This window comes from Antrostomus carolinensis, unplaced genomic scaffold (assembly GCF_000700745.2).
Source record: "Antrostomus carolinensis isolate BGI_N321 unplaced genomic scaffold, ASM70074v2 scaffold39670, whole genome shotgun sequence".
In the NCBI taxonomy this organism is placed as follows: domain Eukaryota; kingdom Metazoa; phylum Chordata; class Aves; order Caprimulgiformes; family Caprimulgidae; genus Antrostomus; species Antrostomus carolinensis.
This window is the reverse complement of record NW_010291330.1, coordinates 70513-80358: the sequence shown is the minus strand read 5'-3', so window position 1 is coordinate 80358 and position 9846 is coordinate 70513. Positions and strand designations below refer to the sequence as shown.

Here is a 9846-nt window from a genome sequence, read left to right as displayed (position 1 = left end):
AAGATAAACAAACATGGCTGAGCAGATAATGTATTAATTGTTGTCTGGACCACAAAACTCTTATGTAGTTGGCAGTTGAGGTGGGAGCTCGTGCTCCCAGGATGTCATGCAGCGACATGTAGTGTGTGTTGAATGTGTCTGTGTTGGAAGCTCATAAGTTCTCAAAATGTTAGAAATAAAATTACAGGAGTTATTCTTGGCATGCCTACCTTTTATTTTCTTGTCTGGATACACTCCCTAAGAAAATTTATTTTTCCTAGGCAATGTAAAAATAGTGTGAGCATGACTTTGTAGCATATGATTGTCTTCAGTTCCAGAGGATTTTCATTTGCATTTTTCTGTTGTCCTTGTGGCAATCACTAAGTGTTAAAAATTGCAGCAGACATTTTTAAATTATTGTGGTTTTCCGCAGTTGCTTTTTCCTTCAAAGTTGGCTCTGAAGATCTAATCTAAGGGGCTAAAACCAATTCACTCTGAAACTCAAGTTAACCGATGACTTTTATTTTTTTTTCCCCTTGAATTTTTAGTTAAAAAATCCTAGTGGGTGATGGGGCAAGTCTTCTGTGATATTTGTGATGCCTCTTTTAAAAAAAACACTGAAGGATCTAATAGCCTAAAATGGAACCCTTCTGTTTCTGGATGGAGGGGCTGGGGTGCAGGACGGCACAGCCTGTGCTGCCCTAAGGTCTGGTATTTGTGAGTGATGGCTGCGTGACCGCTGGCTCCACCAAAAAATCCTAGTGGGTGATGGGGCAAGTCTTCTGTGATATTTGTGATGCCTCTTTTAAAAAAAACACTGAAGGATCTAATAGCCTAAAATGGAACCCTTCTGTTTCTGGATGGAGGGGCTGGGGTGCAGGACGGCACAGCCTGTGCTGCCCTAAGGTCTGGTATTTGTGAGTGATGGCTGCGTGACCGCGGGCTCCACCAGCCCGCAGGGGTGGCTTATCTGGGGCTGCCTGCCCTGTCCCTGATATCACGCGTCCTGCGGGCCGCCGTGTTTGTTGACATTCCTCCTTCTCCCGTGGATTGGCTCTGGTGGCCTCCACGTCACCCTAAACACGAGTCCCAGCCGGTTGGTACAGCCTGTTTGCAATGCCTTCTGGGTGCTGTAGTCTACCCACGTCACCCCAGCCCTGTGGCCCCCCGGGCTGTGTCACCCACCGTGTCCCCCTCTGCAGGGGCTTATGGCAGGGGCCAGGTCCTTGGGGAGTGGTTAAACCCTGGCGTTGTTCGGCAAGAGGGGGACATGGAGGATTTCAGGCTGATCTGGGAGGGAGGCAAGGCTGCTGGGACCGGGATTGCTTCTTGGAGGTATCCTCTGGGTAAGAGGCCAGCTGTGCATTAATCCTGAACCACCGTTCAGAGCTGGTCTTGCAAAGCAGTGACTGCCTGTGGCCTGATGTGTGCTGCAGGGTAGCTCAGAGAGCTCCGGATGTTTCCTCTTGGCAAGGGCCACTTGGGGCATTAGATCTCGTGGTTTTTGGTTTTTTTGTTTTTCATTCTCCTCTGTAGCTTCTAAGTTTACTGGACTTTTCAGTTGAGGGAGTGAGTGGCTGCTCTTGCTCTTCCTCTACAATAGTTTGTGTTTGTGTGAAACATTGTGCTGCTGGTTTAGCTTATTGCAGATCTTTCAAAACCTTTCATGTTCTGTTCCTCGCCCTGCTTCAAATAACTGCGTGGTAGGAGGCAGCTCAAAGACATTTCCTGCAAAAGGAGTCATTTCATCACTGTTACAACTGCAGCAATGCATTTTTCTCCTTATGTGACAGCAAATGAACTTTAGTTAAATTCTGTGTATAGCAGTGTAGCCTGGTGAGATATTTGCAAGAAGCTGTGTAAGATACCACGAAACAGAAACTTGAGAATGGTCCTGGGCTCAGGGCATGCCCAGGAGTATGTTTAGTTACCAGTTTGTCAGAGACTCCTTGTATGATGTGGGTAATTTGATTTCTTGGACAAAATGAAGTGACTTAGGTGGCATTGGGATGTTACATAGTGGTACCAGGGTGTGCAGTCACCAGGAATCAGACAGAGTCTGATGCAGTCAACCCACACAGGTTGTGTGTGTGTAATCTGTCTGAGTGTTTGGCGTTGCTCTGTGTCTGCTTGGGAGTTTTATTGAGAGTATTATCTGCAAAGGTAGAAGTGCAGTTCTGTGGAAAGCTGGCTACTGCCCACCTTTCCTTACTTTGTAAAAAAAACTACCTACTTACTACCTCTTACTCCCCTTGTTTCTCTGATACAAGATCAGTTGCTTCATTCATAGCTGCATATATATTTAGCCAAAAATGTCATAGTTGCAGTTAGTTGAGCCTTTACTTTTAGGCTTTCTAAAACTGAAGAGGATTATTCTTGTATTACAACATCATAGAGCAAAAAGGAAAAAAATATTTCCTCTGAATCTTAATGTTGCCCTGCAGCTTTGTCTGTTGTTGCATTTTGTGTCTTCCCTTCCTCTGCACCTCCTGTCAACAGTGACTTTAACTTTTACTCGCGTGTTCCTTACACACAAGGAAATGGTTGCCAAAACCACAGTGGCTGTAAGCGAGTGATTACACCCAATGATGCTTTCGTTTGCGTTTTCCTGGTTAAAAGCTAATGTTAACCAGGCCTTGTACAACTCAAGATTTTTGATGTAATGCCAGATTTGCCCCAGACAGACACTTGCAGTGCTGATATTTAATACTGACAGCAGCTCTCACCCTGGCACACTTATTTCATCCTTCAAATCCAGGAAAATTGCTGTGTTCCTTTTTGTTTCATAGATCTTCGTGATACCGGTTCATAAATAATGACAAAATAAGAAGCTTCCTAGGAATAAATGATACTGGTAAATGTTTAATGCATAAAAGTGCAGTGTCTGAACTTTTATAGATCCCCTCACCGGAGTCCTAAGAGCAGCATCATTACATGAGAATAGCTCACAAAATGAAATATGCATATTCCCATTATTATGTGCTCATGTATTAATGAGAGGTGCTGCGAATAGTTGAGGGGCCTAATGCAAGAACCTCTGCTCAAAAAGAGGATAAATCATGTTGTATTGCATTTCTAAAAGTACTGTCTATTTAGGGTCTGTCTGGACTTGTGGTGCAGATCTTTCTTAGGCACAGAAGATGTTTGGCATAGAGTAAAAAACCAGATTCCTCTATATGCAAGGTGCATTAATTGCTACTTGAACAATCCCTGACTGCTCAGCTGGCTTGCAGAGAGGCTGGAGCTGGTGTCTCCAGACTGCGGTAGTCGAGAGGAATACAGTAATGACATGTGGAGACCAGAAGTCTTTTTACTCGTTTTGAAGACAACCAAATGAGCTCTTGTTCCTTAAGGTGGAAATTAGTGACAACAAGGATACAAATGATGATTTCCACTGCATAAGGACTCGGTCTGAAAATGAGGTTTCTTAGAAAATGGGATTTCCAAAACTCTGAGGATCAGCTCAACTGTTCAGGCACGTTGACACTGAAAGCTTAGCAGGATGTGTTCTGGTGTGTGGGACTTGCTTTGGTTTCTTTTGTGACTCAGGATGTTGAATCTGAACCTGTGATCAGAGACCACTTGATTAACCAGGAGGATTCTGTGGTAGGAAGGTAACTCTTGAACTTGTTGGATCCTGGGAGCACTGTCCACCAGGCAGCTTCTTCCAGCACTAGTAAGAAGTGGATTCCTACATGTTACTAAGATCTCTGGGGCAACAGGAGGTCCTGGGTATGTTTTCTACCCTGTACTATGCTGGCTGTCCCGAGGTTGGTTGAATAGGTGTCAGCTGAAGATCTCACTTGTGGCTGTGTTTGGTGCTCGAGCAGGTTTTTCTAGCACTGCAGAGCAAAGCAACCCTAACCCAGCTACCCAAAGCCTGCAGAAAATCTGCTATTCCTGGATATAAATCATGCTTTAGATATTAGAAAGTGTTTTCCTGCATGAAATGGGAAGGAGGATTACTTTACTGGCACAATATCCCTAGTTGTGTGCTGTGATCTGAGTTTCTTAAAGCAGCCTGGCTATGACTGTGCTTGTGTGGGTGTTGTTTGTTGTTTGTTTTGTTTGTTTGCTTTGTTTTAATTTTCACATAGGTGGGCTGCTGTTAACACCATGCAGGGCACTGTGCTGCTGAGTTTCTGGTTCAGCCTAGATCACCTGAGGGTCTGCTTTCCATAATTTTATGTCGAGTTGGCTTACTGTACTCATCGTCTCGGGATGAGCTGAGAGTAATGCTTAACTCACTCGTGCAATACAGACTCACCAAAAGTGTGTCTGCTGTGGTGGCTGTATCACCTCGAGCTCCTGAAGAAGAGACAAAGAACAGAGTCTTTGCAGTGCAGTTTTTCTTGTGCACATGGGTGGCAGAGCAAACACTCCTCAGCTTAATGATCAGCCACTTTGAGAGCCACTTTGAGGCTTGTTGTATTGTTGCTGCATAGAAATTCCTTGTGATCAAGAGGATTGTGGCTGTTGGGCTGTGATGTTCTGTTGTGCTGTCTGCACCATCATCCTTTTCCAACACAGAGCCTTTAGCTGCTTGTCCACATCTTGTGTACGTGCCTCCTGCTATCCCCCGGGACCTCGAGCTCTGGGTACAGCAGTGTCCTTTGCTGTGCCCTCCAGCACCGCTCCTGCTGCAGCACTTTGCTGATGAGTGTGGTGTTGGATGAATCAGTGTTGCTGCAGTGTCACCTTCTTGCCTCACCACCTCTCATGCCACCTAATTGCAGGATCTTCTGTTCCTCAGGCACTGCTGTTCGGGTGCCTTGTCCTGGGAAAGAGGTCTCTGCTGTGACTAAGGAGGCACTCTGTGTCTGCGAGATCGCACTCCTGAGGTCAGGCTGCCTGCCTGGTTAAATCCTGGTTTAATTCCATCCGCGAGCGAAGCTGGCGAGTTGCCTGGTGGGTGGGTGTAAGTGCAGCCTTCTCTGAACTGCCAAGCAATCCTCTTTCTGTTTGTGCTGAGGACGAGAATGGGGTGTCTGCTATCCTGCTCCGTCAGCATCCTCGCATCTGTTGAAGGGAATCACTCTTACTGAAGATTGGATCTGGCTTAATTTAGAGCTAGAAGGGGAAAAGGGTGGAAAACCCAACCACCCGCTGCCACTGTTTTTGTAGGATGAGGCTTGAGAGTTTAGTGGACAAAAATGGCTATGTTTATGGAGAGTAGAGAATTTTATAGTCTTGAACTTGAATTTAATGTCAGCTTCACTAGCTGAGTACCCCACTGTGCAGGTCACAGAAACATCTAGCAAATGTTGACCACTAAATACAGACCTCAGAGGAGTCATGGACTTTTTTTTAGAGGGAGTGGTCTCGTTGCATTTCTGAAACTATGATCACTGTTTTACTCATCGTGTGTGTAAAGCACATACCTGTGTTCTTCTCACATGATTAAGGTGTCATGGAAGAGCTGGCAACGTGGAAGTTAGTAGCCTCTAAAGCTCCTGTGGAAGGCAGCATTACTCAGACTATAATGACAGATTAAGGAATGTTTCCCAGGAGTAATCGGAAACTGGTAGGCTCTTGTGTTCCCAGTTTGACAGTAAAGCTCTGGTAACAGCTGAGGTGCTCTTTGTGCTGCTCTTCTTGAAGATCCGTCAGTGTTTCCATAATGAAAATTTCCACTGTTTAACTCCTTGTGCTGATTGAATGCATTTGGTTGGAGTGAGCAAAGCAAGGCGGTGGAGATTTGGAAGATGGGAGGCAAGAGGTTCCTCCTAATCAGTGGCTGGGTGGGAATGAATTCAGATAGAGAAGCACTGTTTGAATTTCTTTCAAATATCTGTAGGTCCGAACCAAAGCCCAATTAAAAGATTTAATTTTGTGACTGCACTGGACTTGACCCTAAACTGGGAAATGGCAATAAAGCTGTGTGTTGCAAAGGCTCACCTTAATGCTTGAGTATACCTAGAGAATTGATAATCAGTTCACTTTGTGTCTTCCTTTTTCCTCTCCCTTTCTCACACCTCCTGCCTTCCCACCCCTTGATACCAACTGAAAGGCTTTTGCACAACAGACAGACCAGCAAACAACAGACGTAGGGGTAGTGTTGGTGGTAGGAGTCTGAGCTGGATGCCTCTGGTTTGCTTTGGGAAAGTTCCTAGAGAAGCTCTGGTCCTCTGAGGTGGATTTGTCTCTTCTATAAGGCAGACTGGCTTCATCAGATGCCATGCAGCAAGATACAGTGGTGAGTGAGAAGTGAAGCACAGGGGTAGCCAGCTGAGGTGGTGGTCTTTGATCTGCTAAGTCAAGGAGAGAAGGTTTTTGGTTTTGTTTTCAGAATATGTGTGTACTTTTTTGCTTGTTTTTTTATTGGTTGGGTGTTTTGTTTGTTTGGGTTTTGTTTTTTGTTTGTTTTGTTGTTGTTGTTGTTATTACTCATGTTCATGTAGCAATAGCAAATGACAAACTTAATGGGAAGTGAATATGGGTGATGTGATCTTCCAAGGCAATGTTTCTCCAGTATGGACCTAAACAGACTTTGCTTAAGAGAAGCCATCTTAATTGTTTTCACATGTTATGGTTCCTCTCTGAGAAATTTAATAATAAATGTCCACAGCAGAATCCAGGGAAGAGCCCTGCCAACAGATAGGTTTAGGGCCTCTTTTGTGCTTAGTGTATAGCGAAGAGGTGCTTTAACTGTGTAATGTCTGCTGCTTTATGATGTGCAGGCCTTAAATACCACCATAAACATAAAGAGATGCTCTCAAAATGCAAACTGAGTATCTCTGCATTTGTTTATTAAGCAAGATTGTTTCAAGGGGGGGCTGATAGAAATGAATCAAATTCTGCATCACTGGTTGCTTAGGGCAGTAATGTTCTGTCTGGCTGCAGGAGCACCTGGCTTGTCTCCTACTATCAGAATAACGGGAGGAATTAGGTCAGCTGAGCTGGCATATGAGAGATCAGCCAGACAATGCGGTTCCGGTGGGGGGGATGAAAGATGCAGAATTTCAAGTCATTAGAAATCCTATTTAGCAAAGCGTCTTACCTCTCCAGGAAGGGAAGGCCTCTCAGCTGGCTCAGTATGTGCTGGTGGCCTGGAGCACAAGAGCTGCTGGTGTGATGGGAAACCCCACAATCGATCACAGCGGAGGGTGAGGGGGGTCAGGCAGGGCTGGACAGAGCCCTGCAGGGATTTGGAGAACACGGGCTCTACACTTCGTGCGCCCATGTGCTGCTTCGTGTCACTGCACATGACTGAGCATCTTTCTCTTTGCAGGATTTTTCATTGGTGTTTAACTGGTATTTTTTTTTTTGTCTAGTTGGCAGTTGTAGCCAGGCTGTTAAATATGTTCAAACATACTCCCTTCTCTTTAGTTTTTGTGTCATGAGAGTCATGTTTTCCTGTTTGAGCTCTGCAAGCGCTGGAGCCATCAGTCATCCAGCAAGTGTGCTGAATCTCAGGGCTTTGGTCAAGATCTACAGTGAACTTGTGTGAAGCCAACAGTGGGCTGCCCAGTCAGTGAGGTGTGAGAGGCAAATACTGCAGATTCAAGCCCATGTTACCCTGACTTCTGGTAATTGGATTTCCCCCCCACCCTTAAACTAAGACAGTTTTTATTTGAAAACCTGTACTTTTTTCTTTAAACTCCTTGTTATAATACCTTTGTGCTGTGACAGTGCGTGTTTGTTTTCTTAAATCTGGTAAATGAAGTATGAAATAAGTGGATGTAAAAGAGAAATCTTGCAAAGACCAGTCAATCATGCTGCTGCCACAGAAAACCCTGTGGGGGTTGGGCCTCTAATTTCCAGAGTTGCATAAAAAAATCTCTCTTGCAGGATATCGGACAGTGTTTGAGATATGCCATTAAAAACCCAAGCTGCTCCAGACTTTATTAAGTAATGTAGAACTCCATTAATTGGTTCCAAAATCAAACTTCCAGATTGAGTGGCTTTGCTTATACTTGAACATATTTCAGTAAGTGAATGTGTCTCAATGAGTGTGTGATGAAAACTGAAATGTTCACTCTTGTAGCCTCCCTTACTGTCCACCTCCACCCACAGCACTCCCCCCACTGCTCCTGCTCTTTGGGCAGGCTCATGAAACACAGCTTTATGGTATGCAAGGATTTCATTCCAGTACATGTGACTGAGCTTAAGGTAATGGGGGATTCAACCTAAAATGTTCATTTTATAATATGACTGTGATACAGAAAGGAGATGAGGAATAAACATAGAAGAGCAAAGTGGATCTTCAGTATCTTTATCGTTGTCTTTAGAATTCTGCACGCAGATGTGACCTCTGCTGAGTGCTCTCTGGCAGTAATACCTCCCTAGGAGCTAGTGTAGGGGGTACAGCACTACCCCCAGACAAACATGACTACTCTAAGAAGTGAGATTGCTTTTTGATGTCCCTGCAGCATGAGTCTTCAATTTGCTTTTGGTCTCGCCTTGAAGCTCTGTGACTTGTGGAACCTGCCACTTTGTCTCTATACTCTTATGATGACATTAATCCTGTATTTTGGTTTTGTGGTTGGGCTCAGATGCAGCTCTCAGCTTTGCCTGGCTGTAGTGTGCTGCTCTGTAGAGGCTCAGTCTGCCTCTGAAGGAGAGTCATGCTTTCCTCTTTGAGCTCTGCAAGCACTGGTCATCAGTCATCCAGCAAGTGTATGGGACCTCTTAGCTTTGGTCAAGACCTGCAGTGAACTTGTGTGAAGCCAACAGCAGGCTGCCCAGTCAGTGGGGTGTGAGCCTGCCACTGTCTGGAGGTTGAGGTGGAAAGGAGAAGAGAGCTGGGGCTGGTTTGAAGGAAGCTGCAGAAGGCTTGTGTCCAGTGGAAGGGATGGTGAAGTTTCTTCAGGTCATTTGAAGATGGAACTGTCTTGCCAGCTGTCCTACCATTTATCTGTGGTGTTAGCTGCATGGTGAACAGCAGCTCTGTGGACAGGACACTGTCTTGTTTGGTTTTTAATGTCATGCAGTCAGACTTTAGGACTGATGCCAGGGGGATGGGAAGTACTTTCCCTCCCTTCCTGAAGCCCATATAGAACCAGAGGATGGCTTTCCTGCTGCTTTTGATCTGCCCTGAAGTATGACCTGTCCTGAAACAACTCATCTGTTTTATAAGCAGAGGATACTGTAGTGCCTGGAATAGGGTAACACTGGCCTTTGTCATCATTGTTCTTCTGATCCTACAGAAATCTAACTGCTGCAAAGCTGGCCATAAACCCTTCTATGCTGCGGGGCCTTGTGTCCTGCTTGCCTTGTGTCCCTGGAGCAAGTTGACAGGTCTGTAGGAAGCAGAGTGCAGTCAAGATCCAGTACAGAAGCCTGTGGGCCTCTCTGAGTCTTGTTTCTGATGCCTATTCCCTGGGATCTACACTAAGAAATTAGAAGCCCTCGTTCTTTTGGGAAGTCAAAGATCTGCTGCCCATGGTAATAACGCTTTGCAGTCAGTAGCAGTAGGTTTTATTGCTGGACCGGGATGTGCCAAAGCAGGCAAAGATATTGAGTAGACTGTTAGATGATGGTGTTTTTCTTGCATATCATCTCCTGGATTGTGCTTATGTGTGACTGCTACCACAGCCCAAGATTAATCACTTCCAGTGTAGCCCATATGCAAGAGGAAAGTGGCTACTAGCTACTCATAATGTGCTAACTCTCTTGGTGCAGGACTCCAACTTGAATCCCAAAAGTCTGTCCTAAAATGTGCTTTTGTCTGGCTGTGAAGCTGTGTCTGCGTTTGAGAAACATATTGTGGTACTGGGTGTCTGTGCAGAGAGGAGATTATACTGCAGTGAATGAGTACTTTCCTCTTCTTTCCTCCTTTTCTTCCTCCATCTGAGTTAATTGTTGTCTCCTGAATTGGAAACCTGCTTGGAATGTGCCCGAGTTCCTTATGGGTAAGGTTCAGCA

General features: G+C 45.1%; 1 protein-coding gene across 1 annotated transcript in view; it reads left to right on the top strand.

Annotated features, from left to right (window-relative positions):
- Window positions 1-9846, top strand: part of ULK1 (unc-51 like autophagy activating kinase 1) — a gene marked incomplete at its 5' end in the record, with an annotated part of 79941 nt that overhangs the window by 1203 nt on the left and 68892 nt on the right. The gene's annotated exons all lie outside the window — the stretch shown is intronic.